The 27,666-nt window shown below is 46.1% G+C and overlaps 1 long non-coding RNA gene across 1 annotated transcript; it reads right to left on the bottom strand.

Annotated features, from left to right (window-relative positions):
• Positions 1 to 1,278: 1,278 nt before the first annotated feature.
• Positions 1,279 to 27,438, bottom strand: LOC138247260 (uncharacterized). The gene is made up of 3 exons (XR_011194394.1): positions 27,260 to 27,438; positions 2,104 to 2,149; positions 1,279 to 1,581 (listed from the first exon to the last, which is right to left on the bottom strand). It is a non-coding gene; the product is annotated as an uncharacterized lncRNA (long non-coding RNA).
• Between the last annotated feature and the right edge of the window lie 228 nt (positions 27,439 to 27,666).

Here is a 27,666-nt window from a genome sequence, read left to right on the forward strand (position 1 = left end):
TCAGACAGACAGACACTTTAACACACCGAACACCAGGGTGGAAGCAACAGGCACCACAGCGGTAACTGCCTACAGCCAGGTACAACACAATGTTCCGCCCACTGTATTAAGACAGTCCAATCCGCCACCTTTTCGGGGGCGGTACCAACAACATCAAAAGCCTGGCGGAAACACTGCACAGAAGGGAAACAACTCACCTGTGGAGACTCAGGGAAGAACCACGCCGGCATGGAGCCCGAGCTGCATATTTTCTCAATTATCTTCTACGTGCTGCTCCACTACGAACTCCAACGATGGCGAAGATGACCACGGTGAGTACAGCCACCTAGCACACAGAGGAGACATTACAAAGTCCAAGGCCCAACTTCACTCCTGCACCAACACGGAGAGAACACTGCAGGGGCATCATTTGGAAAAGAGGAAGGCACCTCAGGGGGACGGGGAATGGGGGGCACCTCATCCGGCAGATGGAACAACACCACTGGTCCTGGAGGGGGCAACATGCCCATTGCTCTTTGTCCTGGGGAGTGCAAGGCCACAGTCTCTCAAGTGAGTGACTTGCCCACTGGCACTAGAGGGGCATTGTGCCCTGTGCTTTGTCCTGGGAAGGATGGGGTGAGCGGATGGCATCTCCACTGGTTCTGAAGGGAGCATTTTGCCATGTGATCTTCATCCTGGGGAGGATGGGTTGAGTGGATGGCTTCTCACTGGTTCTGGAGGGGGCATTGTGCCCTGTGAACTTCATCCTGGGGAGGATGGGGTGAGTGGATGGCATCTCCACTGGTTCTGGAGGGGGCATTGTGCCCTGTGATGCAGATCTTGGGGAGTGCAAGGTCAGTGTCTCTCAGCTGGGTGTCATACCCACTGCATTTGCGGGGGCAGGCCGCACAACAGCCCATGGACGCTGGTCTAAAGAATGTCCGCCGGTGGTGACAGCTGCTCAGTGGTGGCAGTGGTGCTTCTGCAGCTGCTGCTGGTGGTGGTGGGGGAAGGCTCCAGCCCATCCCCTGCAGCCTCGGACAGCTGCCCACTGGTGCTGCTGGTGGTAGTGCTGGTGGCGGTGCTGCTGTTGGAGCTGGTGGTGGGGGGGGGGGGCTCCAGCCCATCCCCTGCAGCCTTGGACGGCTGCCCACTGCTGGTGGTGGCGGTGCTGCTGGTGGAGCTGGTGGTGGTCGGGGGAGGCTCCAGCCCATCCCCTGCAGCCTCGGACGGCTGCCCACTGCTGGTGGTGGCAGTGCTGCTGGTGGTGGTGGTTGTGGGGGAGAAGCTCCTGCTCATCCTCTGCAGTCTCGGATGGCTGCATCACCCTGGTTGGTGGTGGGGTCTCCGACTGAGTCCCAGCACCAGGCCCTTTGTCCTTACTGTATGAAGGAATGAGAACCCACGTTAATAGATTTAGTGTGCAAAAATCTTTATTTATAAGTTCATAGATCCATTCTAGGGCAGTAGATAGAAGTTGAACCAAGGAGAAGCGTTCATTGATGCATAAGTATATCCAGGGATTTAAATGAATGTAAGACAGTTGCAGCAGCCAACACCTGTTTCACCCCAATGGTAATTCCACCTGGGGCTTTCTCAAGGCTGAAAACAATTCAAAATGAAAAGATTAAGGTCGCTAATAGACCTATTAAGAATAGTTTCATGATAGATAGGATTTGAGCATGCAGTATAACATGCATAGCTGTGACCATCCCATTCTTGTCATCAATTAACTATGTGTAGAGAAAGAATAATTAGGATAAAAAGAGTGAATAAAGATCCCTGTTAAACCGGTGTGTAGAAATGAGATAATTTTATAGTTTCCGTGAGATGACAAACAATATGTTATAGTTTAGTAGTATTAGTCCATGGTTAACAGATTGTGACTTTTAGAACTATCATTAAGAAGATAATTCGTTAAATATCACCCGTGAGGAAAGTGTATATTTAATAATATTGTCAAAATATTTTTTTGAAGCATTATTAAAATATTTCTAAAGAATTGCTGGCACTACAAAACAGCCATTCAATGTGAGTTTTGTTAGTAATCCATAATTATGATTAGGTCTTAGTGAGCATATTGTAAATAACACAGAGAAAGTAGCGAGAAACAAATAGTCATACCAGTATAATATTCATTGTTATACAGCACATCATTATGGCCAATGGTCTATAATTTGAAAGAAAATTTGACAAATTGAGGACTTTAGGAGTGATAGGCTCCTGAATTTCTATCAAAAACAATATATGAAGAAATAGGAACATAGCATTGTTACAGATAGTGTTAAGACGATATTAACAGGAAAAAGTAGAATATAAACTTCATGGAGTCATTTAACCGTATGTAGAATGTCTACTGGGCTGTAATTATACATTTGTCCCGATGATTGAAAGTTAACAGGTAAATCCATATTTCTTTATAATTATGGGAAAACTTAAATAATAGCAGACCAGGTATCAAAAAATCACTATTTCTGTGGTCAGGGTAATATAAACTTACCCGAATACCTTAAAAACATAATCTTCTGGGAGAACGGCAGCGAGTTGCCAAATGCCTGTCTTAATTGGACGCCATCTTGGAAAGGTTTCCACCCGCGTATGCGCGTATAAAAGGGCTGTCCTGAGCTAGCTTAGTCCTTTTTTACTTTTTTGACCATCAAGGTTAAGGCTCCGTAAAAATAACTGACGCCATGTTAAAACGGGCCAGAAAGCCCAAAGTTATGGGAAAAAAATTGCTTACATTTGATCAAAACTGTCAGAAAAATCAAAAAATGTAAAAAGTTAAACAGAAGTACTTGGGTGAACAAGCACCCTTAGTAAAGAGTCTCAACACTCGAGTACGCCGGAGTTAGATAAATCTGTAGCACTATGCTAAAATTCTAGAATAACGAGCGTTGTACTGAAACAAACCAAAAAATCTGATAATTATCGAAAAAGTATGTGAGCATGAAAAATATTAACTATAATACATTTCTACATGTTGCTTCAATTAGAAAAAGAGAAAGTTGAGGCAAGAAGAAAAACAGAAACAGGTAGTCATGAGAATAGACATAGGAAACAAAATAATATAGTGGCAACATTGAAGAAATCCAAAGACATGTAGATAGTGTGTATTTAAGGCCTGGTTCAAAATAAAGAGGAAGTCCAGAGCGATTTTTTGTCTAACATTATGTGCCACTACACAAGATGAGGATAATTACTGAAGCCAATAATGCCACTCCGGGTCTTTATTCAATCCTCTCCGTACAGTATCATAACGGATTATGAGGCGACTTTCATTCTGACGTAATTGAAGTTCCAAATTACCGCCCATGTGATGGGGTTTCAACTGTTTGAGACCACAGAATGAAAAAGTATGGTCATTGGAGTGATGTTCCAGATAATGTTCCAACAACGGGTGTTTGATATCATTTTTCTGTATATTGCGAAAATGTTCTTGTATCCTAGTTTTCAATGCCCGGCTTGTGCTCCCAATATATGCTTTTTTGCAGGGACAAATGATAGTGTAAACAGTATTAGTGCTATCACGATTGATAAAGTCTCTAATCTTCAATACATGATCGTTAATCAGAACAGTTTTGGATTTTGAAAGACCAAGTTTACAGATGAAGCATTTTGTGCAACAATAAAAACCATTGGGTCTTGGCAACACACTCTGTATTGAAGGTAGGTCCGTGTAAAAAGAAGAACAGATTTTATCCTTAAGTTTTGAAGCTCTTCTGAAACCCATTTGAGGATGGGGCAAAAGATGTTGATTAATACAAATACCAATGCTTGCGGAGTATTTTCCGAATCAAGTGATGTCCATTATGATAGACAGTAACAAAGCGAATCACTGAATTCTTATCTGCAGTTTTTGACTTATAAAGCATCATGTTACGGTCCGATTTTGCCTAATGTTCCTTGGTCTAGTTAAGGTTGTGGGTATTATAACCCCTAGTAGACAGGCGTTGCATAATTTCCAAGGAGACTTCCTCATAATCTGACAGTTCACTGCAATTCAATCTTGCTCTCCTAAATTCTCCTGCCGGAATGTTTCATATAATACTTGACGGATGACAGCTGGAAGCATGTAGGATTGAATTTGCCGCAGTCTTCTTTCTATGGAGACAAGTATGTAACTGATCATTCTTTATATAGAAGGTTAGATCTAAAAATTCAATTGTGGTTTTAGAAAACTGATATGTTATATCAATATTACATTGGTTAGGTGTCAGTGATTCCAAAAAGAGTTGGAGTACAGATTCTTGCCCTTGCCAAATTAACAAAATATCATCTATATCGCGGCCCCAAAAAATTATGTGCTGGGAAAAAGATTCAAACTTCTCAATCCAGAGCCAATATCTTTCCATGGCTCCCATGAAAATGCAGGCATATGGCGGAGCAAATTTTGCTCCCATCGATGTCCCTTGAAGTTGTAAATAAAAACGACCATCAAAAAGAAAATAATTATTCTGAAGACAGAACAAGAGTAAGTCGATTATCATTTTATTTATTTCTGTATAATTGACCGATCTTGTAGAGAGACAGTTTTTCACTGCTTCAAATCCATCTTGATGTTTAATAGAAGTGTAGAGACTAAGTACATCTATTGTTGCTAAGATATAGTTAGGCTGCCAGTCTATATTTTGCAATTTCTGTAGAACATCCTTGGTATCTTTTATGAATGATGGTAAATTTTGCATACATGGTTGTAACTCGGAATCTATAAGTGTACCCAAATTATAACAAACAGAATTAATTCCCGAGATAATTGGTCTGCCCTTGGGGGGGTTGTCTCCTTTGTGTATCTTTGGTAATACATACAGAGTGGGAATTGTGGGATTTTGTATAAAAAGAAAGTTCTGTTCTTCAGACGAGATGATTTGCTTTGAATGCCAAATACCTAGCAAGTCGTAAAGTTTCTTTTGGATCTCACGTGTAGGATTCGTAGGAAGCTTTTTATAATGTGTTACATCATCAATTTGTCTGTGGATTTCATGAAGATAGTCAGCTTTGTTTAGGATAACTATATTTCCTCCCTTGTCAGCTTCCTTGATGACAATTGTTTTGTCCTTTTTTAATTTGTCGATTGCCATTTTTTGTTGAATGTTGACATTTGTTGGTAAATATTGTTGTGTCTTGATGTATTTCCCATACTCTTTATCCAGGTCTTAGATTATTGCAGTGAAAAAAAGGTCTATTGAAATGCCCGCTGGCAAGATTGGTGTAAATGTAGATTTAATAGGAAGATCAAATGATTTGCATGATGAAATTTCTAGACCTAATTCCTGAGCTATATCATTGACTGTTAAATCTTGTTCTTCAGTATTGGAGAGGTTACTTAATAGGCATATTGGTTCTAAATCTTTAGCTGTGAGTTCATTTGAACTTAGTGACGGTTCAGTTAAGGATCGATTGGAAACTGTTGCCGAAAAAAAGGACTTAAGTTTGAGTTTCCGAATAAACTTGAAAAGATCAATTTTTGTTTGGACAAGGTCCCAGCTATTTTTTGGACGAAAAGATAGACCCTTATTAAGTATTTCAATCTGAGCACTTGATAACGTGATATCAGATAGATTAATGATCAAGTCTTGGTCTGTTCTCGGTGTCTTGCTTCCTTGCTTCGAGCTCTTGTCTGTATACCTATCTGTTTGGGTTCTTCCATTGAAGTACCTGGTGGTCCTGTGCGATTGTCCTGTGTGGTACCTAAGCGGTGTCTTCTGACTTCTTCTGAAAAATGTACAGTGGGTTTATTAGATGGACGTTTGTCAATTTCTTCTGATGAATCAATATCTGAGGAAGGAATGGTTTCCGAGCAACTGGATAATTCTATGGCAGTGTTGGGATCCCTGATATTATCATATTGTTTCCCAAAAGTATATACTCTACCTAATTGATAATAAGTTAGCTCTCATCTGAATTTTCTATTCTTTCTCTGAATAATGTCTTCCTCATAATGGTCTATAATATTGTCGAGAATTTCATAATTTTTTACTGAGATATCTCCCCAGTTGGCCTCGTCAATACGTTTATTGAGCAGATCAACCGCCTCTCGATATTTCTCATATGCCTCTCTATTAGTTGACGCATCATATTGTTGGAGGCCATTTGCAAGTTGGCCTTACTGCCTGCTGGTGCAGGCCCCTTGCCCTTCCTTCCTGCAGCACCTGGGACTGGCTCCTTGCCCTTCCTTCCTGCAGCACTTGGGGCAGGCACCCTTTCCGTCTGGCTGGCGGGCGGGATCCTTTCCCACCTGGTGTTGGTGGGGACACTACTGTGCCCGTGGACTGGGTGGCTGAGGTGCTTGCCTGGCTTTTAACCACCCTGGCCTGACATGAAGGACGGGGGAAGGGGTAGGGAAGAGGTCAATGGTGGAGAGGAAAAGCTTCTTAGGGACATTGGGGCGGGAAGAGGGAGAAGGTTTGGGAGTGGAGGAAGAGGGAGTGGTTGTAGGAGGTGTCAGTCTACTGTGTTTGGGTGCAGGTGTATGGTCCGGATGCTGTTGTGAGGTGGATGGCTGTTGGGTGTCTGAGTGCTTGCGTATGTGTACTTTGGGAGAAGGAGGCACAGACACAGCGGGAGAGGACACAGGGGATGTGTACATGGATGTGGGGGTGGTGACTGCCAGTGAGGTGTGTGTTCTGATAGGTGTGCTAGAGATGGGGGTAGTGGATGAGGATGTAGTGCATGCAGGTGTGAGTGGAGACGCAACTGGGAGTGAGGTAGAGTACGAGGAGGAGGTGGCCACAGTGGTGTTTGTGTTTGCCATGTCCACTTTTGTGTGTTGTCCTGTGTGCATGCTCGTCTGCCTGTGGGCTTGGGATAGGTTGGGTTTGAGGGGAATGGGATTGGGTAGAGCAAGTTGGAGGGGGGAGGGTGGAAACAGGGACAATGGCTGCCATCAGAGCAGAGACCAGAGCCTGGATTGATCTCTGTTGGGCCGCCAAGCCAGTGTGAATTCCCTCCAGAAATGCATTGGACTATTGCATTTGGGCTGCCAGCCCCTTGGTGGCATTCACAATGGTTGACTGCCCAACAGAGATGGATCGCAGGAGGTCAATAGCTTCCTCACTCAGGGCAGCATGGCTAACTGGGGCAGGGCCTGAGGTGCCTGGGGCGAAGGAGATGCCCACCCTCCTGGGTGAGCGGGCACCGTCAACTCGCTGAGCGGCTGCTGGGAGGGCAGTGCTGGTACAGGGTGGCGGCTGTACCTGTAGCTGGGGTGGGCACAGAGGTGTCCGCAACCACCAGGAATCTTCCATCGGGGGAGGTATCTGTGTCCGAACTGTCCCCTCCAGTCTCCGCCATGGTGCTCCCCTCGCCCTGCGTCCCACTGGTGCCCTCAGCGTCGGTGGACTCTGCCTCCTGGGTCCTGTGGGATGCAGCTCCCTCCGTCGTATGTGCCTCTGCTCCTCCGTCAGATGATGCTAATACACATAACGACAAGGTGACAAAACAAAAGGGGGGGGTGAGACAAAGGATACAGTTGGTCAATGGCAGCACCAACACCACCGTTGGTGTACAGAACACACTCACACACAGGGAACAGCTCTACGCACTAGGCAATGCACTACCAGTTACAATGCTAGTCACCAGTCCATGGGTAGGGACACATACCACCAACTGCAGCATACCTGAGACCCACACACCCCTACCCAGTAGTGGATGCCTACTAGCTAGTTTGGAGGAATTTCACATCAGAACCCAGGCCAACATGGGACCTACTCTGCTATGTCAGGCCTGGCCTAGGGGCACCCACAGACACACATCCCCCACCCAGATACCAACTTACCAGGCATAAGTAGAAATGAAGGGCACTGTACTCACCCCCTTGTTGCTGCTGTGATGCCCCCAAGCACCCATCCAGCTCCGGATAGGCCACCGCCAGTATGTGGGCCATCGGGGGGTCAGGGTTCGACTGGCACCCCTTCCTCGTTGGGAGGCCATCCCCAGCTGGACCTCCGCTGTCTTCCGTGCCCAGCGTCTCAGGTCCTCCCACCGTTTCTGACAGTGGGTGCTCCGCCTGCCGTAGACCCCCAGGGTCCGCACGTCCTTGGCGATGGCACAACATATTCCCTTCTTTTGATACCTGCTGACCTGCAGACAAATACACACAGGGAAAGGTATCAGTCAGACCCTCCTGCCTGTTACACTCATGGCCCACCATAGCCCTTCCCATCCCCATTAGCACAGACATGGTCCAGCATACATGCTGCACGCTGCCCAGGGCCCATCCACCAACCCCCCACCTACACGAGGCCTTCACACACAGCACTCCATGCAATCATGCCCATGCATCATGCTCATAGTGTACTCACCTGTTAGTCCGGAGGCCCATACAGCAGTCGGTACTGGGGTAGGACCCCATCCACTAATCGCTCCAACTACGCAGAGGTGAAGGCAGAGGACCTTTCCCCAGTCGCACGTGTCATGGTAGGTTCCAGACACAGGTCACAGCAGCACATGCAGTGTAGGTCCTCTCTTGTTGAAGGTCAGGTAGCAAGTGAGTGAACAGATAGAAAATGGTGGTCACGTCCGCGGCAGTGAATACCTTCAACGCCGGCGTAGATCACTATTGGCCACTGTACCCCATAGGGCCCAATGATAACTAATGAGGATTTGCATGGCAGTTCCCAACTGCCTCCCGCTACGGTGTACAACGTCAGCGGAATTACCTCAGTTCCACCTGTCCCTTAATACTGGACAGGCGGACGCCATTTCTGGGTGGGGGAGGCCATGGATGCGAACTGCGTCACCGTTCACATTTTTACAATCTGGACATATTTCACCTAAATATTGTAACAATCACAATATGTATTGTACTGAAGTGGTTACAATGTACAGATAATGACCAGCTGCTCACTATTTTACCCCATAGATTGCAACCGCTGCGGATGAATAGGAGATAGAGACATCCCCCCCGTGTACAGACCGCTAGTGGACTTCGCAGCAATGGGAGACAGGCACATTATTCTCACCTATAGGCTGCAGGCCACAGTCACAGAGCTGTGTGCCTAATTGGAGCCTGACCTGATATCAGCTATCCGACATCCCACTGGGATCCCCCCTCTTGTGAAAGTGCCATCTGTGCTCCATTTTCTGGCAACAGGTTCTTTCCAAGTGACAGTGGGCTTGGCAGCAGGAATGTCACAACCAATGTTCTCAGTAGTACTGACCAGAGTGTTGTCTGCCCTGATTAAACACATCTGCAGCTACATTGTTTTCCCCCAGGTGGAGGATTTGGCCACAGTGAAGGCTGACTTCCATGCAATGGGACATATCCCCAACATCATTGGTGCGATTGATGGGACACATATAGCATTTGTCACCCCCCGCGAAATGAACAGGTCTTCAGAAATTGAAAAAGTTATCACTCTATGAATGTGCAGATGGTGTGTTTGGCGGACCAGTACATCTCCCATGTCAATACTAAGCATCCAGGCTCAGTGCATGATGCTTTTATCCTGAGGAATAGCAGCATCCCAAAGGTGATGGCCCAACTCCAGAGGCACAGGGTGTGGCTAATAGGTGAGCCCTGGTTCCCACCCAGTGGATGTTTGGGTATGGTGTGGGACATAAGGGTTAGTGTGTGGCTAACAGTTGTCCCACGATATTTGTAGGTGACTCTGTTTACCCCAACCTCTCATGGCTACTGACCCCTATGAGGAATCCCAGGACAAGGGCAGACAAACGTTACAGTGAGGCACATGGGCAAACAAGAAGGATTATTGAACGTTCATTCGGCCTCCTGAAGGCCAGGTTTCGGTGCCTCCATCTAACAGGTTCTACTCACCCAAGAAGGTCTGCCAGATGATCGTGGCATGCTGTATGTTGCACAACCTTGCCTTGAAATGCCATGTGCCTTTTCTGCAGGAGGAGGATGCTGGCGATGGCCGTGTGGCAGCAATGGACCCTGTGGACAGTGAAGATGAGGAGGCAGAGGATGATGATGAGAACAACAGAAGTGCAGTCATTCGTCAATACTTCCAATGAAACACAGGTAAGACAGTGTTATTTCACAATTCATTGACAGCTTGATGTGTGACATTGTCACTGGCAGGCTGTGAATTCCTACTGCTATGGCCGCTCTCTGTACCCATTGGCATCTCTTTTTGCAGATGACTGGTGCCCCACTATTGCTCCTGGTGTGTTCACTGCAGGCTACTACAGGACTTTCCAATGTAAACATTACTGTACAGTTGAATTGCAATTTTAGAACTTTGTTAAACGAATACATTATGAAATCATTTGACCTACTCCATACTTGTATTTTTTCTAAGTGTGTTTATTGCAGTGCTCTGATGAAAAGGGGGAAGTGCAATGTGCTGGGGTGATGATGGAGGAAAGTCCAGGTTAGAGTCCAATCTATTTGTAGCACTGGTGCATTGTCCAAGGGGGCATAGGAAAGGGAGCAATGGCAGTTCAAGGTGGACAGGTTGACAGAGTGGGACACAAGGGTGACATTCAGGAGAGTCTTATTTCCTGGCGGGGGTCTTGGCAATAGTCTCTGACTTCTGCCTGGATTGCAAGGAGAATTTGCGGGGTGTTTCTCCTTCTGCAGGGGGAGGGGTGCTGGTGACCTGTTGGTCCTGTGGCTGGGCCTCCTACCCACTAGCAGCAGCAGAGGTGGAGGGCTGTTTGATAGTCTGGCCAGTGTCAGGGGCCCGCTGGTGAGCCACTGCTTCCCTCATACTGTTGGCCATGTCTGCCAGCATCCCTGTAATGGAGACCAGGGTGGTGCGAATGACCTTCAGGTCCTCCCTGATCCCCAGGTACTGTCCCTCTTGCAGTCGCATGTTCTCCTGCATCTTGTCCAAGATCTGGCCCAGCGTATCCTGGGAATGTTGGTATGCTCCCAGGATCGCGGTGAGTGCCTCCTGGAGAGTTGGTTCCCTGGGCCTGTCCTCCCCCTGGCGCACAGCAGTCCTCCCAGCTTCCCTGTTGTCCTGTGCCTCTGTCCCCTGAACTGCATGCCCACTGCCACTGACCCCAGGTCTTTGATCGTCATGTGTTTGTGGGGTGCCCTGGGGTCCCTGTAGCGGTGGACACACTGCTGATTGACGTGTCCTGGGGACAGAGGTATGGGCCCGCTGGGTGGGTGCTGTGGTGGTGTTTCCTGAGGGGGGAGGCTCTGTGATGGTGTGAGATTGTGCCTGGGTAACTGACTGTCCGGAGGTCCCTGATGGGCCAGGTTGGTTATCCAGATCCAGGTGAGCAGAGCTGATGTCACCACTGTGGTTCTCTTCTGTGGGGGGACTGGTTGTTGCTGGCACCTCTTCTCTGGTGACATTGGCTGGGATACCTGTGGGGATGTTAATGCAGTGTTATTGTTTATGTGTGTGACATATGGTGCATGGGTGGGTTGCCCTCTAGGGTTCTTATTGCCCTGGCAGATTTGCCTTGTGTGTGTTATTTGGTGGGCTAGCTGATTGTCTCTAGTGTGCATGCTGTAGTGATAGGTGTCCATGCAGGTCTGTGAGTGGTGTCCATGCATAGGTATGGCATGCAGGGCTTGGCACTGGGATGAGTGGGATGTGATGGTGGGGTGTGTGGGAGGTGGTGGAGTGATAGGAGTGAGGGTAAGGGTGGGGGTATGTGATGGCATGCAAGTTGGGAGTGATAGTAATAAGAGATTTGACTTATCAGAGTCCAGTCCTCCTCCTACTCCTGCCAGGCCATCAGGATGCATTATTGCCAAGACTTGATCCTCCCATGTTATTAGTTGTGGGGGAGGAGGTGGGAGTCCACCGCCAGTCCTCTGTACTGCGAGTTTTTGTCTTGCTGCAATGGAATGCACCTTCCCCATAGGTCGTTCCACCTCTTCCTGATGTCATCCCTTGTTCTGGGGTGCTGTCCCACAGCGTTGACCCTGTCCACAATTCTTCGCGTAGCTCCATCTTCCTAGCACTGGATATCTGCTGCACCTGTGATCCAAATAGCTGTGGCTCTACCCGGATGATTTCCTCCACCATGACCCTTAGCTCCTCCTTAGAGAATCTGGGGTGTCGTTGTGGTGCCATGAGTGTAGTGTGAGGGTGTGTAGGGTGATGTGTTGGAGTGTGTGATGTAAGGTGCGTGGGTGGTGTATATGTGATGGTGGTATGTGGCTCTGGTGTGAGTGCTCTTGCTGCCTCTCTCTGCTGTCAATTATTTGTATTCGTAAAGGGTTGTGGGTAATGTGGGTGTGTGTTTTATAGTGGTGTGTGTATATGTGTCAGGTGTGTGTAGTTTAAATTGTCCAATGTGGTGCTGTTTTGTTAGTGTGTGTGTATTTTGAGTGCGATGTTATGTACCGCCAATGGTTTGCCGCCGTTGAATGTCCGCTGTGGTGATTCGTGGGTCATAATATTGTGGCCGTTGTTCTGTTGACGTAACGGTGTGGGTTTTAATACTGCCAGTTTATCACTGACCTGTGGTGCGGTGGAATTGTGTGTGTGGCTGAATAGTGACGGATCGGTGTGTGTGTGTCATAATATGGTGAATGGATATCTGCCTCAGCAGCGGTATGTTGGCGGCAGTCAGCATGGCAGTAAGAGGGATTTACCTCCAATGTCATAATGAGGGCCCAAGTCATGTCTCCAGCCATCAAACTTCTCCACTTCACCTTAGCAGATGTGGGCAATGCCTCACTTAAGGCCTTCCTGCCTACCAGAGCGTTTTGGACATTCAGGTTATGATCCTGATGTTTCAGGAGGAAGCTCTTCTTCCAATCATGACAGTCCTGTGCCTTGTGGGCCTGCTTGGCCGCATATATCTTGCTAGTTCCTCATGCTTGATGGCACATGAATGCACTCCAATGGTGCTTGCACTTCCAGTGGGACCTGAAATGGGCCACTCTCATGAACTACATCTAAATTTATCCAGACGTGGCAGGGACCTATTGTATTGGCTGGTGAGAGATCACAATACATGTGGGAAACTCTTTGCCAGAGGTTGTCACAGTACTGACTGATGCCTCCTCCCTCACATATTCAGCTCAGCTCAATGCATTTGAGATCAGAGATCTGTGGCCTCACTTGAAGCAAAGTCTCCTATCAGCCTGCTCAGTCTTTGTGATAGCTGCCTAGCCCTCAACGTGTTTGTGCTCTTCAGCTGTGACCAGAAAGTGCAGGTCCTGAATATTAACACAACCTCACTTGGGTATGCCCACCATCAGCAAAGTGTGAGCTTGTGCCCTCTTTAAGCTTGTGGCCCCTTTATATAGAGGAACTGAGACTGTGGTCTTGGGTTCAAGCTCATAATGGCTGGCAGTTCACCAGCCATCTGACAGTTTTCTTGAACTTGTGGGACGACATACTTAGTTGGTGTCATCTTGAGGAACATGAGTAGCATCTACACCCAGAAGTGAATTAGTTGATTTTTGCTCTTTGGTGCAGTCCTTCTATGGATCTCTGTACCACTCAAGAGAACACTCACTTTCTTTTGTTCCTGCTGCATGGAAAAATAGGAGGCATGTTCTACCTCCCACCCCACTGATTCCTCGGATTCTGAGGAAGTTGAGACAGGACTGTGTGCAGATGACATTCATCGTGCCAGACTGGAAGCAGACGTTGGAGTACTCGGATCTGCTTTGCCTGACCTTCTCCCCCCCTTTCTACTTCTACTTAAGACAGACCTCCTGATGCAGTGGGAAGGGCAGGTCCTGCCTATGAATCTCCAGTACCTCCACCTACATGACTGGAGTTTGTGGGGCAATCAGTTCCTTTGATCTGCTTGCTGAGGTGGTGGTTGTGTATATGTAACCACATTGCCCCTGTACCTAATCTGCTTATTCAGCGCATTCATGCTGTTTTGTCTGTTGGTGTGTCAAGGAGTAGGTTGACTCCCTCAAGGTTCGCTTATCAAATGTGTTGCACTCTACTTGGGCCAGCAGTGTTTTGCTGTGGGCACAGTTGAAGCTATTTGTCAACCCCTTCAGCTTATCTGTTTTTACTGGTCCAGCCGTCCTTGTTTAGGTCTTACGCAGTTATGCATTTTCCGAAGCGCCTCAGTGACCTTAACTTGGTGCTCATGTTTTTGATGCGTTCTACTTGGAGCATATTCACAGTTGTCCTTTGTGGGTGCTCTTTTCAAAAACTGTATTTTTGTTTACCATTGGCTCTGAGTTAGTGTGTTTTAGGCTTTGTTCTCCCATTACTGAACTTTTTGGCAAACTAGTTGTGAGAACCAAGGCTTCCCTCTTTCTGAAAGTTGTTTCATGTGGAAAAGTGCATCACTTTACCAACAATCTAACCACCTCCTGATCCCAACAAGGAGGAGGACAGACTGCACCACCTGGATCCTTCTACTGTTCTCAGTTTTCACATTGACAACATGTTTGAGTATTGGATTGATGATCAGCTTTTCCTTGGCTCTGCTTGTCCCAAGAAAGGCAAAACAATTCAGAAGTGAACCATCTTCTGCTGGATCGTTGTACGTTAAGATCTTCCACGCCCTTGCCAAGAAGGAGTCTTCTTGGAGCTTCTGGACCCCTTACACCAGGGCAAAAGACACGTCTTTGGTGTTGTCCATGTTTTTTTCTGTCCAGGGTATCTGCTAGGCTGCAGTGTAGGCTGTGGTCTACATCTTCCTCAGACATTATTGCCTCAACTCTGAAGTGTGTAGTGATGATTGTTTTGCCAGATTTGTGTTGCAGCGGACTCCTTTGTTTGACATCTCCTCAGACCCATTATCAGAAAGATACTGGGTCACGAGGTGAGGTATTTGCAAGTACAAGCAACCATCAGAGGAACAAGTTACTTTCAATAACTATCTTTTTGGCAGATACTCTTATCTACCTGCAGTTTCTTCACCGGTTTTGCCCACTTCCCCATTCTGAAGAGTTATCATCTGTTTTTTAAAAAGGTCCCAGATTAGCTTTGGTACACTTGAACATTTGACCTTGCCCTAATTTCTGTATCTGAGAGTATAGAAACAAATGACCCAGAAACAGCACTAGTTCAATGGGGTAGTTCTTTATACAACTCTTTGCTGTTCTATCGGGGTGACGTGGAGGGCAGTTTCCTGGAACAGAGACTGACCCATTGTGCCGCCTGCTGGTGCAGGACATCTATTGCAAGTTCCCAGATCTGGTCTGGCACCTGGAGTGATTAAAGAGATGAGGGATCTGCAGGAAGACCGAGTTTCCCCTATGAAGATATTTTACCGAATTTAAGTAACTTGTTATTTAAGAAGAATTTTTTGATAGTTCTTTAATTGTCTTGATATATGTCTAGATTCTTTCAAGGTTTCCGGGTATCTGAGAACCTAGCACATTTTGGCAAGGGTTTGAGGCCCAATACAGCACTGTATTTGAAAGTTGCCAGTTTTGGTCAGGATGTTTTGGGACTCCAGGGTGCCTTGGGTCTCAGACACCTCATGGTTATTATTAGTGACATGAGAAAATTTTACAGATCTAGATATACGCCTTTGTTGTGTTTCTTTCTCTGTTAGATTTGAGGTCCTGCAGTGTATCTTTGATTTTGAGGTAGTCCTGTCTGTTTGTGACCAGTGGAACTGACCCAAGAACTGCCAGTTGATGAGCCATGTTGAGACGGAGGTCAAAGAGGCTGTGGACAAGTATCTTTGGACAGTGGACACTTGCAGGGGTATTGTGCCCTCGGCAAAGGGAATGTTCTTTAGGACAGGGCAAGGAAATTAAAAAAGAAGTTGATGCATGGTGACAATGTCCACCAAGCAGGGTCACTGCTCTGAGCTGCTCACCCGCACCTGTCATCGTCTGGTCAAACGGACAAGCTCCTTGGAAAAAGTAGAGTTGTTCCTTTCACTGAGGAGTTACCTTTGTGGTTCAGCTGAAGAAAGCACTTCAAGCCAGGTGAGTACTTCAGACCAAGGCCCAGAGCAGAACTCTTCAAGTCCAGACAGGTCTTGAGAGTGTCGCTCTTCAAAGTATTCGCTGAGAGGCTCAGTGTTTTAATGTTAGATAGAGAGCGAGTGGTGTGTCTCCAAACTAGCAATGAGCTTTCTTTCAACTTTTAGGCCACCAGCTGCCCAAAACAGAAATACATTTTCAGGAAGGGATTTGTAATTCAGCTCTAAAACACAAACCTCACCAACTTGACATATGGTTAATCAATGCAGGCAGTGGCTCATGGCTGGGCTTGACCCTATTGCGGGGAGTACCTACTCTGAAAACTTGAATCCTCTGGCCTGCGATACTATTAATTTCATTCACCCAATCGTCAAACATTTGTGGTCGAGAGAAAGGCCTACATAAGGAGACCTGCATGGACTGTGTACAGAGCTCCACTCCAGAGACAAAGTACAGATGTTCTACTCCAAACCTAAAATATATGCCCTCCAATAGGCAGTCTCCATACAGGTAACAGACTCTACTCCCTTCAGACTAGGTACTTCATTTGCAGATACAACCATTTAATGGTGTGCAATAGTATGCAGAGTGTGTATATAGCCATAACCACTTGGTTTTCCCTTTGCACTTGTCATATGCTTCGGATCTGCCTGAACTCTTCTCCATTAATGAACTACTTAAGGTCCCTAGTTCTCCTCACCGGGCTAATCCGAATCTCTGATTTCTTTCACGGAACATTGCGGGTATTCAGCAGAAATTACGGACTGGTTAGATCTGAATGAGGCGTTTGACATCATTTGTTGTCAGATAACCAGGGCTTTACAGGAGGTCTTTTTAGATGAGTTTAAATCTGTACAAATGCAATTTCCTCTAATCGGGGGAGAGGGAAGGAGGGGTTGGTAACTTTTATTTCCTCTGCAATCCCGAATGTAAAGGCCCATTTAAAAGGTCTTGAGCCCTTGTTACCAGATCATGTTAGTCCAATTTCCTAATAAGTTGGACTTCGTTTTAGTGAATTTTTATTTTTATTTTTTTCAGTTACATCCGATAGGAAATATTGATGACCGGGGATCAGAAATTTTGAATCTTTAGGATCGAGGCAATCCAAATACTTCAGTTATATGGGATGGCGATTTTAACGCACACAAATGTCAGCTTGATGACCGAGTGTGTGATTTCACTAATTTTGAGGGCGTACACTTGGAGCATTTCTCACACTCTTGGTACGGTGAGGCTCTAAATAAATACATTCTCACTTTCAATTTAACATTCTCATCGGCTATGGGGGAGACTCACAAATTAATCCCCAGTGGCGGCTGGCAGCTTTGGGAGGGAGGTGGGCGGATGGGAAGCACACACACATGCATTCCTTCACACGCACGCACGCCGGCACATCCATTAACAACACTCATAACATTCAAACATGCACGCAAGCACCAAACATTGATTTTAAAAGATCACACACACACACTCATTCTTTCACACACACCCGCACGCATGCACGCACATCCATTAACAACACTCATAACATTCAAACATGCACGCATGCACCAAACATTCATTTAAAAAGATCACACACACTCATTCTTCCACGCACACACATCCATTAACAACATTCATAACATTCAAACATGCACGCACCACACATTAATTTTAAAAGATCACACACACACACACACACACACTTGTCTTCAGCCTCGGAGGTCCCAGGAGGGTTGGGACTGCTGCCTTCCCTCAGCCAATGAGGGAAGGCAGCAGTCCCAGCCTCGTCACAGAGTGGGATGGGGTCAGTGAGACTGCTGACCCCACCCCACTCTGTGACAAAGTGTCACTGATTGACACTCGCCCTGGGCACTTCAGGGCTTAAACCTGAAGCGTCCAGGTCGAAGTCAATGGGTGACGCTTTCCTCGTTACCCAGGGGAGGGCCTCGAGGCACCTTTGCTGAGCCGAGGAGGTCACGGCCATAGGAGCTGTGACCTCCTCAGCGCAGCAAAGTTCAGCTCAGGCAGCCAGGAGTCTGCGCAAATCGCGCATGTCTGCTCCTGGCTGCTGTGTCCTGAACATGAAGAGTGTCTGTCAGGCAGACACTCTTCATGAGGGGCAAAAGGTGAGGGGGTGTGGCCCCTCCGTCCTAAAGGAAGGGCCGCGCCTGTTAATCCCCCACCTTTACAGGTAAATGGGAAGGTACTACCGTGGACTTCGTCTTGTTATCAAGCATTTTTATAGCCTCCTGGAATCCTTTGAGATATATCACTCCCTTATAGTGATCACAACCCCCCTTTTTCAAACTTTTGCGGTGATATGGGATGATTGCCTGTCCATGAACGTTCCCGTGCTATAATATATTCTGTTAATAAAGGGGTGATGCAAAAATGGAGTAATCGTGACCCATCTAAATTCCTTTATATCCTGGTTTCTAACCATTTTGATTTAGTTCAGAATTGCTTCTCCCAGACGGAGGAGCCCAGCATTATCGTAGATAACTTTGGAAACTGGCTAAGGTGATTTCTTATGGGCTTACATCGAAAAGACCTTATAAGCCCAAGCAGGACCAGCCATGGTTCAACCACAAGTGTACTATCGGTTTCAAAATGCTCAAAGGTGCTATACATGCCAAGCCGCACCCAAGCAGTAATGTCATATGTGCCAGCGTGGTCTACAAATGTGTCTTGAAACAGAGAAGAGATGAGTTAAAAAGATTAGCATGGGAGGACCTCACAAAAGCTGCTGAGCTTAAAGATAATACCCTCTTTTGGGAAGTGGTCAACAACCCTTTCCTTTCAGAAAAATCAAATGCCAGAGGAGGCCTGTCACATTACAGCACAAGAGGGGGTAACTCATTTTGCCTTTATTTTTAGCCCAGATCCGGTGGGGGAGCACTCCCAACCGCAAATATACCCAAGTTGTGCCAAGGGGGAGAGACCTGAGTTGGGGAACATATTAATTTTCCTCAGTAACAGAAGCCATAATTAGTGTGAAAAATGGGAAAGCTCCAGGCCCGGTTGGGATACCATGTGACCTGTTCAAGTCAAATATGGATTTGTGGGCCCCTCTTGTCACTAATGTTTTCAGGGCTGCAGTAAGCAAGTATTTGGTCCCAACTTAGGGGGAATTGGTTATAGTCCCCATTTTTAAAAAGGGAGATAGGAATTCCCCTAAGTGTTATCATCCTATCTCCCTATTGGTTTCAACCGAGAACATTTTTAGTTGTGTTGTTTTATCCAGACTGGAAGCTTGGACAGAGGAGAATTTCTTCTTTTGCCCATTTCAGCACGGTTTCCGACCAGGTATAGGTGCAGTAGAGCAGGCACTTAATTTAGTACTCATCAAAGATAAATATGTCTTGGCTAAGAAAGGGTGCCTGTATATAGCTTTCGTGGACTTCTCGTGCGCCTTTGATTTAGTGAATCAGGAGAGGCCGTGGGACCTTTTAGGCCAGTCGGGTATTGAACCTCCTCTTGTGACCTTAATTAAGTGCTTACATCAAGATACCACAACAAAAGTTTGTTTTTCATGTGCGTGTGAATGGACTGACTCAACTGGGGTTAAAAGGGGTGTTAGGGATGCATTTTTAGCTCCATTCCTCTTTTTAGTGTATGTTAACTCACTTGCATCCCATCTTGTTTCATGTTCTGAGGATGTTCCCAGGGTTCGCTCTCGTCCATTGCTGTGCTACTCTACGCAGATGATGCTGTGTTGCTGGCTCGCACAGGTAACGGGTTACAAAAATTGTTATTGGGCTACTCAGTTTTTAGGTCGAACATCAGCTTAAGATTAAACCATGAGAAGTCTTTCTCAATGACATGGGTGCACAATAAGACCAAAGTAAAAAAAAGTTTTGTGGAGAGAACCCGATAAAGAGCATTTTATTACGCAAAGGAGGGCATTGGGATGCTTTAATGTTTAATCAAGTTCAAAAGATGGAAGCAGTGGTGAAAGCCACTTTTAGTTTTCAAAGAGGTTGGGACCAAAACCGGCGAGGGAGCTGATTCAATTGTATAGAAGCAAGTGTCTTGGGCTTTTGTCCTCATAGATCTGTCGTAGTTTGGACCCTTTCTCTGGGCAAGCCTGCTGGTTAAAGGATGACAGTACTTTTGTTTGTAGGCGACTATGCCTATCCTACAACAAATCGCAACTGTTGTCCCACCCTTACCGGCTCACTAGCAGCACCTCACCAGAAACACAATAATAAAAGGTGATTTGTGTCAGCCTTTACGCATGGACTCAAGAATAAGACATCTCAGGGAGTGTTGTGGTTAAACGGAGATTATCCCTTTCTCACAGATATATCATGTCTCATACAAACACAGGCAATGACACAGATGGAGTAAAGTTTCAATAGTTTTTATTTAACATGACTGCAATTTGCGGTAAGTGGCATGGGCTGCAATGATTAGGATAATGAATAATGCAAGAAACAGAATTGTGAAGACGAGAGTCATTGTTACAAAGACCCCCACCATCTTGCAATGCATAGAAAAGACATACGAGATGTAATATGCCCTAACACCCTAATGTGAGGGGCCTAACCTCCTACCTAAAGGAGAGCTGAGTTTGCTAAACCTAATCTGCCAATGCCATGTCCATGAGAGGAGCCTCCAACCCTCGTTACCTTGGAATGAGGTCTCTATCTCAGACTCCGCAGGGACACGAAGACTGGGTCAGCGTCAAGACGATGTGCATCATCGATATCAGCGATGGTGGCGATGCCCTCTGGTCGGAATCTCTATGATTATCTGTCTAAAGTGCGATGTATTTATACAGATCTACAAGGACCCCTGACGTAGGTTTGTTCCCAAACAATAGATAACAGACATGCTTGGGACGGCAATTAATATAAACAATCCCTCGAAAGTATAGCGAGGGAAAATCCCTATGTGTGAACACCTACAGTTTGTTTGTCTTTTCCGCTTGATCTTGATGCCTTAGCGCGGTGACACTGATAATGTAAATCATAACAAGTGGCCTAACTATAAACAAGGCAGCCATCTTAGAAGAATTAAATAATTAAATGGGCTAAGACAGAGCAAGCTATGTAGGTTAAAAGTCACTAGGTGACGAGGGCACGAGTCTGCAAGCCAGAGGCTAAGCTAACTCCTGTTATCCCATTAAAACGAACTAGGATTAACTACACTCTCCCCATTGCTGTAACAGGTATGATGAAGGTACAGGAACACAAACCCTATAATTGCTCTGAACTAAAAGCTAAAAGCATAAAAACCAGCTAAAAAATCTTTAAAATATGTTAAAAAGGGAATAAAACAATTCCACTAAAACACATACAGAGATGTTCATGTCCATGACAAGCACAGCGTGTCAAAGCAAGTTAATTTAAATGCATAATTTTGAATCGCGACTGGCAAGTCAATTCATCAAATTATTTGCTGTACGCATGATCTTGAAGAGTGTCATCGAAGTCACCAACCAATGACCTCAAAAATGAGTCAACATCATCTGATGTTAAATCGAGTGCAGGGCGGACAAACGGATCCACAGAGCAGTAGTAAGCAGTACTTTCCGTTGTAACGTCAATCGTTGCAGTGCCCTCGTCCATGGTAGATCTCAAAACTGAAGGCTCATAGGTGGCCTCGCGGAGCAACCTCAGTCTCAAGGGGCATGACCGTGTATGAACCCTCATCGGGGACATCAGCAGTCGTGGTCCACAGGAGATGTCGGTGCAACAGCAAGACAGACCATAGGCAGATGTTCAAAGAGGCACCATATGCAGCGGAAGACTTGTTGTACACACCAGAGAAGGGGCCGAAATGACAACGACCAGTCATACTCCAATTCCGCCAGCAAGGGTGCACCGAAGATCTGAACCATGCGTTCATGGCACAGTGGAGTTGGTGGGAGCGGCTCCATTGCTCTACGTAGCTGGAAAGAAACAACCACTGCGAATCAGAAGAAATAGCAGTAGTAGTCCGCCAATCACAGCCAAAATAATTGGAAAGCCACCAAACACGCTTGAGAAGAGCGAGTGGATGACTGACGGGATGACTCCGAAGACAGTCTGGAAGATGGACACGAAACCAGACCAGACAGCCTTAAAGAAATGAACAATCCCAGTGGTGCTTGAAGTATTGAATATTCTGGATACCAGTTCTCCAAAGTGCTTGGGGAAGTTGGTATTTAATTGGGATTGCATCTCGGCTGATGATCTCACAATCTGGAAAGCATACGTCTCCTTTGCGGATGTCAAGGCGACCTGTTTTTGAAATAATAGCACCTTTAGCCTGCTCAGCTTGTCATAGTTCACATTAATAGTATCTATGTGTGGCCACATGTCAGATACTTTTATCTTTCCTGTGAGGGGAAAAAAAACATGTCCACAACATGTAACGACCTTCGAGACTGAGATTGCATAGGAAATTCCTGGTTGCATGCTGCCCAACTTTGATCGTTCAGTACCACATAACTTCCATTGGAAAGTACATGAAATACCGGGCGAATCAAAGGGACGGGAGTACCCTTCAGCAAACAGGCCAAATTCGTGTCCCTGCATTGTAAAGACCGTGAAGGGACACCTGCTTGCATATCATGGAATGACTAACAGAAGTCTCACATTCGCTTCCCCTAAGAAAGACCCGTTCAGACATTTGTAGTCAAAGGGAAACTCCCACTCTTCCTTAATATAACTGTCTCCTAGTTGCTCATACCTTCCTACTGCAAGATGTTTCAGGCAGCTTGAGAAATGAAAGGTCAAAATCGGTAAATTAATTATGCCATGTAAGAGCCAGATAGTTGAAGGACTCTCTGCTACCGTGAAGGGCAACTTATCTAACTTTTCTACATGAAGCATGGTGAAACTAGCCATTGTCTGTTGTTCTCTGGAGAAATTAAAGGCAGTAAAGAATTCACTCCTGTTAATATACCTCCATGGAATGCAGCAGTTTTTTAGTGTCTGTAAAGTCCAACCCAGCTGCATGATGGAACATAGCTGTGTTTGCCCATGATATAACCGGGACAAATCTGTCTGAGCGATATCAATAGCAGACGACACTATATTTGATAGTGAATAAATCCTGTTGGACAGTGTATTCATGCTGTTGTCGACAACTGCTAATGCCTTTTCTAAATTTTCCTTATCCAATTGCCTTAAATGCGCAGCAGCCTCAATCTGGGAAAGTTTCCAAATTTCATTGTACATAGCATATAAAAAACTTTTTGAACGCTTTTTTCTAGGACCCAGCAGAAAATCCTGCAAGTCTATATCTTCGGAAAGGGTGTTCATGTGTTGCTTAACTGTGGCTAACATGTTGGTCTGTACCCATTGCTGGCACAGCTTACCGACACTGTATGTTGTAACTCTACCTGTATGTTGACCCGATACAAAGCGAGGGTCTGGCCTGTTAATTAAAAAAACCCTGAAGAGTTAAAAAAACACGCTTGACACTCATTAGTGTCAGTGGGCCATATTAACCACCCACCAGGACTGGAAAGTGAAGAATTATAAGTACCAGCCTGAACCATTGCATCTAGCCTGTCCTCGGTGATATTAAGGAAGTATTGCCAATCTTAAAACCTTGCCAGAGTGGGGATACTGGGCGTATTCAAGTCCTCAATTTTTGCTAACCCCAGACAGGATGTCTGCTGAATAGTATCATTCAAGAAAATAATTTGCACAGGAATCAGGCATGCTCGAAATAAAGCCTCCCTACCCTGTATTTGCCAATCTTGTGTTCCCCATACACTTTTCAAGTCAATAGTGCTCTTCCAGTATTCGTAACCTTCAACTGCGAGCCAGGAAACAAAGGGATCTGAATAAATCAGTTTTGTATCAGTTAGCAAAATGTTCCTAATTTGTGACGGAGGTACTTTAAAATAATGCGACTCTGCTTTTTTTGTGTCATGCCCAGAAAAGTATGTAAATTTATCACTATAGTACTTTGGGCTCCCCACCGGTGGTGTAGAACAGTGTTCCCACTGTGTGTAGTTTAATACTGGCCTGTATCTAGTGGCACGGTGTAGGTAGTAATGTCCCCAATTGTTATAGCAGAACATTTCCCCATAATTCATTGTATGTTCATATACATCATCACTTTCAAAAGCAGAATAGTCCTTCATTTCAGTTAGCATAGAATCAACTGTTTGGACAGCACAATCATCAGAGACAACATCAGGTGTAATTACATCTGTCATAGAAATTTTGAACACGTCTGGTATTTGAATAATTTCTGTAGGCCCGTATATATCAAATGGAACTTTGTCCCACACAATCCCATCAGAAATCGGTATTGCTGTAACATTCACAGAGGATAAATCTCTGCGGACCTTATGTGAGGAATGATAGGGAGTTAAAACTTCATCAACAGGCTCAACAGAGGAGCGATCAGGAATCTAGTGACCATTTATAAGCAAAAAGAAAACAGTCACAAAGCCAATCCATAAAAATAATGCAAAAAATGTCAGACAGAACCATAAATAGTTCCACAGGTATTTCAAATAGCTCTTTTTAAGCCATTGATACTGCTGACTTCTTTTTGAAACATTGTCAATCACAGTAGTGGATGAGTCTGAAGACAAATCATCAATGTCAATGAAATAGCCAAAGGCAGTCCCTGCAAACACAGGAGCCGGTGCACCATCTGTACTTTGGTCCACTTCACGTGGGGGCTCTTGGTAGACAGTGTCATTAGTCTGTGTTGTGTTTGTGTAAAAAACAGCTAGATCTTGAACCGGGTGGTCACTGAAGTAGTGACAGGAACTAGCAAGAGTTCATTTTCCACCCTCCCCATGGTTGTGGGGGTGTCTGGAACAGCATTAGTCATTGTTGCATGGTCTGTAGTGGTGTTGTTCATCTATGTAGATGTATGTCCTGTTGGGTAGTGAGAGGGAATCGGGAACCACCCAAGGGACTTCTTGGTCTACTGTGAAGGATCGGCCACATGGTGTCGTTTGATGTCATCAATGGAGATGAATCTGTTCGTCCTAGAGCCAGACAGCGGTGGTAAGATGACAGTCCTAGTGCCTTGAATTCCCAAGACCGGTACAGGTGCTCTGTATGATGGACCGAATTCCTTCTTCTCAGCGATCTTCTCACGAACTAGATCCCCAACTTTAGGAATCCAGTCAGTTGAAGTTTTTGCTAAATCCCTTATTCCTAAGGTGGCAGCACTTGCAGATGATTCATCATAACAAAATTGCTGAAGCGCCTGTAAAACTGTGAGACGTTCATTTATGTCAAATGGTGTTTCTGCTGCCACCATACCAGGGGCATCAAGATCTGGGACATACATAGGTATCCCAAAGAGAACCTCATATGGAGTGCGTCCCCCCAAGGACCGTCTTGGCAGATTATTCAGTGCTCTCTGTACCCCATATAGGTGATGTAACCAACTGCGGCCTGAACCTAATACTCAAGCTGTTAAGGACTGCTTTAGATCATGATTCCGCCTCTCCACGACCAAATTTCCCTCGGGATGGTATGGTGAGGAGTAATGGAGTTCAACACCCATTGTCCCCATGGTGTCCCTGAATGCCTTAGAGGCAAATGCAGGGCCGTGGTCCGAATGGAATGCTGCAACCGCATATGTACCGATAAAGATCAGCAAGTCTTTTATAATAGTCCGGGCGTCAGCCGACCACTGTGGCCATACCCACAGGAATCTAGAACAAGAATCTACAGCGACTAAAATGTATTTGTATGCACCATCAGGCTGTAAGGGGCCACAATGGTCCAGGTACACACACTGTAGTGGCCTGTTGGACACTAAGAGGGATGTCTGCAGTGGGCGTTTGATATTAGAGCCCTTATCTGCTGGCAAATGTCACAGCAAAGGACATACTGTTTTGTTCATCTGGATAGACCAGGCCACCAGAAGCGTTTCTGTAGGAGTGTTATCGTGGCTGATATACCAGCATGTGCAGAAGCGACACCCTCATGCGCTGCTTTAATTAGATCTAATCTCTGGTCTTCATTGGGGATCACTCAATCTCCAACCCCAGGAATTGTTGTGTAAGCAACATTCTGCGCACTGATATGGTGAGTATAGTTTGTAGGGTATCCTTTCGGAAGGGGCTTGCCTGCAGCCGAGGCTTTAACGGCAGTCACTATTTCATTATCCAATCTCGTCTGTGAACGAGTCATTGCACCACAGAAGCCGTAGCTACTGCTGCCTTGGCCGCTTCATCAGCCAATGTATTACCGGTAACTTGCACTCCTACACATTGGTGTCCCAATGTATGGACTACATGGACACACAGCAGCTTATCCTTAAGATCAGCCACCCTCCCCAACAATATTTTGTGTTTAATGGTGTTCCCTTTAGAATCTCTAAACCTGTTCTGTTTCCAATGATTGAGACAATCATTGTAGGACTGAACGCAGTAATACGAGTCACAGACTATTAAAATCCGGTATCCTGGCTCCGTATGCTCGAGCGCTAGAATAAGAGCTTTGAGTTCAGCCAACTGGGCTGTGCAGTCCCCTAAGGTCTGCGTGTAGGTATTGTGAGGGTGGAAGACTCCATCTTCCATCACTCCGCTCACGGCTGCGCAAGCTGCTGAGTATTGATGTTTAGTACCTACAGCCGGTTGTGCTGAACCATCAGTGTATATGACAGTATGGTATCTGTCTAGTGGCAAGATATTTAGAGGAGCGGGGTACTCTTGTTCATACTGGAGAAACTCTTGTGTCTGAAGTTTTGGATCAAATATATAATCGACATCAGTGGCAGTCAGAGACGTTGCCCATTGAATCCAACGTGGATGGAATGCTTTAGCGTTAGGAAAACGCTTGCTTTGGTGACAGCCTCTAAGGCCGGCACCGGGGAGACAACAATAATACGTTTCCCCTGGGCAAGTGGCCTCTCTTTTATGAAGGCCATCTGAACTGCAGTTAAAATCTTTTCTGTAGGTACAAAACGCTGTTCTGCATTGGAGTATAAATGTGATTTATATGCTATAGGTACCGTGTCACCCTCATTGAAGGTGATTGTGACGGGCTGGAACCTGCTCGCCCGCACTCCGCTCCTGCTTGTGCTGACTCTGCCCCTGGTGCTCTGAGGCTCTCTGCACGGGATTGGTGGAAGGGTCGGCAGTGGCGGAGCGCTGGAAGTTCAAAAGTGCCGCGGCATACTGGTACGGCGTTCGGAGCTTTGGAGGAGAAACCCGGAGACCAGAGAGGAGCTGTGAACCCTTTCATGGAGGAAGGAACACCTAGCAACAGAGAGGTGAATGTGAGAACCCAGGACCAGATATCGCCAGAGAGTCAGAGACGGCGGTATCTTCCAAGCACCGGAGCTGAAGACGGAAGACGAGCGTCAGGAGATCCTGCTCCAGGCAACCGGGAAGACGAGTGGCTGCAACCCACCATGCTTCAGGAGAAGCGTGGCCATTCAGGTGCGTGGGACTACGTCCCAGAACAAGAGTGCGAGTGAGAGACAGAGTACTGAAAGAGGGGGGGGGGGTCGGAAAGCACGGAAAGGCGGGAGGGGAAGGACAAACCGAGAAACCATAACGAATACAACGAATACAATACTTACCACGAGTCACTATAGAGCATCGTCACCAATACGGAGACCAGCAAACCCACACACGGGTCCGTTTAGCACTAAAAGAAAGAGAGAAAAGGACAGGAGTGGAAACACTGAGAGACAGAAGGGATACAACACCTACTAATCTATAACAATCGGAATAATAAAGACCAGTGAGTCAGGGAAGGGGGAAAGAAAACAGAGACTAACCAGAGGTCACTGGCATGTACACTTACTGCTATCTTCTCTTCGCTCCACATGCACTTCCCGGGAACGACCTGTGAACCAGGGAGACAGAAACGAAGAGTGAAGACCAAACCTCAAGAACATCCCCACCCTCAAGTCCCAAAACCAAATACTCACCTGTTTTCTACTATATCTTCTATCCTCAATAAAATACCTTTTTCCAGACTACC

Source organism: Pleurodeles waltl, chromosome 7 (genome assembly GCF_031143425.1).
Source record: "Pleurodeles waltl isolate 20211129_DDA chromosome 7, aPleWal1.hap1.20221129, whole genome shotgun sequence".
NCBI classification, from domain to species: Eukaryota; Metazoa; Chordata; class Amphibia; order Caudata; family Salamandridae; genus Pleurodeles; species Pleurodeles waltl.